The sequence below is a fragment of the Octopus bimaculoides genome, chromosome 14 (genome assembly GCF_001194135.2).
Source record: "Octopus bimaculoides isolate UCB-OBI-ISO-001 chromosome 14, ASM119413v2, whole genome shotgun sequence".
Taxonomy (NCBI): domain Eukaryota; kingdom Metazoa; phylum Mollusca; class Cephalopoda; order Octopoda; family Octopodidae; genus Octopus; species Octopus bimaculoides.
In genome coordinates, this window is record NC_068994.1 from 44033138 (window position 1) to 44035358 (window position 2221).

Genomic DNA, 2221 nt, shown 5'->3' on the forward strand with positions numbered 1-2221 from the left:
ATATATATATTCACATACACACATACACACACACACATGTATATATATATATATACAGTCACATACTTGTATGCATAAACACACACACACACGTATATATATATATATATATATATATATATATATACATATATATATATGTGTGTATGTATGTATATATATATATATGCATATACGTATATATATATATATGTATATATATAATACATACACGCACATATATCTATGCACACACACAAACTTACAAAAGAGTATATGTTATTTGTGGAGGCATGCATAGGCACACATATAAATATGTATATACATACAGGCACACATATATTTCTAGCCACAAATAGTTGCATACATTCTATCATTCATTTGACTATACATATGTACATAAATTTGTTTATTCTCATAAGTAATTTTGTATAAATTCACTTACAGAAATAAGTCCCTTGTTTGTTTTCTTCACAAAACCTAAAGTTATAAGCATTACTTAAACTCTCGGCATACAAGTGGTTTTCTGAAACAGGTTTCCATAGATATTTTCCCTGTTAAAAAGTAGGGGCACTGGTAAGATCGTTGCCAGTGCCCCTGGACTGGTTCTTGTGCGGGTGGCACATGAGATGCACCATTTTGAACGTGGCCGTTGCCAGTACCGCCTGACTGGCTCCTGTAGGATTTTCGAGCGAGATCGTTGCCAGTGCCCCTGGACTGGCTTGTGCGGGTGGCACATAAAAGACACCATTTCGAGCGTGGCCGTTTTCGTGCGGGTGACACGTAAAAGCACCCACTACACTCTCTGAGTGGTTGGCGTTAGGAAGGGCATCCAGCTGTAGAAACTCTGCCAAATCGGACTGGAGCCTGGTGTTGCCATCCGGTTTCACCAGTCCTCAGTCAAATCGTCCAACCCATGCTAGCATGGAAAGCGGACGTTAAACGATGATGATGATGATGTATGTATAACTACAACTTTGGAACATAAAACTAATGCAGAAGGTTGAAATGAATATCAGAAACCAATGAAAGAAAGAAATAAAGAAGTTATTCTAATACACAGAGACATAAACAGGTATGAAATTTACAAACTGATAGACTTGGAATGTGACAAAAACCAAAAAAGTTGGACTGAAGTGCTGGCGGCTGATAGACTGACAGGTAGATGGTGTAATAAAAAGCTAGTAAGTTAGCTGATTGATTATTGAAATCAAATAGATAATCATTTTAGTTGATAGACAGACAGGTGTGTAAGTATGATAAAAAGAATAACTGGCAAGTTGAGACAGACAAAATAGATAAACAATATACCAATGAGCTGTATAATTACATTTGGCAATAAAGAGCTCAAAACATTTAAGATTTTTCAAGTTTTATTTGGAAAACTACAGAAAAAGAAAAATGATTAAAGATAATGAAATGGTAAGAAGCAAAAAAAAAAAAAAACATAAACTAGGAAAACAATCTGGTGATAAAAATTAATTTTTTTCCTTCTACTAACTTAGTTTTCTGAAGAATTTTCATTCCATCCTAAAAACATTCTGTCTCTAAGGTTCCTTTCAGAGAGAAATACTTTTGTATGTAAAAGAAAAAAGCCAAAAATACTTCCACTTTGTCACTTTGGGTAGACGTAATATTTATAAGATGGTTTCAAAGTTACAAGATTACCAAAGAAAGAAAAAAAAAAACCAAACATGAATAAAAGGAGCAAGGTAAAACAAAAGCTACAAAAAACAACAGAGTATGTAAAAGCTAACTTACTTGTATAGTTATATGTGTTGGTAAGATGAGCGGTTGTATAATCCATAACTCCAAATGAACGCTGCAGCGCGATCTACAAACTACAGCTGCACACTGTTGTTATGTGGAATTCTAAGTGTTTTCTCTAAGTCAATGCTAAGCTCAGCCAGCACTTTCATTCGTTCACACTCTCCCTTTCTACAGCTCTACCTCTCTCCTTACTCTCCTACACTCTCTCACTCCTAAATTACTCTTTCACCTCTCTCTCTCTCTCTCTCTTCCTCCCTCTCTTTCACTGTCTCTTTCTCTGTCTTTGTCACTCCTGTTATTTTTCTATCTCCACACTGCTTTTTCCATGTGCTTCTCCAGAGGATATGCCGATGTGTTTTTACAGCTTGTGTAGAAATGGAGAGCAGTCCGAATTTATGGCTGAATGTTCTAAGATAGATATAAAAATATGCATATATGTAAATATATATATATATATATATATATATATATA

General features: G+C 34.7%; 1 protein-coding gene across 2 annotated transcripts in view; it reads right to left on the minus strand.

Moving 5' to 3' along the window:
• The window catches only part of LOC106877752 (protocadherin-11 X-linked), a 98766-nt gene extending 96654 nt beyond the window's left edge, over positions 1-2112 (minus strand). The window contains exon 1 of one of the 2 annotated variants that reach the window (XM_014926762.2): positions 1741-2112. The gene's annotated coding sequence lies outside the window, so the exon portion shown is untranslated. The remainder of the gene's footprint in view (positions 1-1740) is intronic. The other variant, XM_014926763.2, reaches the window with a different exon arrangement.
• Between the last annotated feature and the right edge of the window lie 109 nt (positions 2113-2221).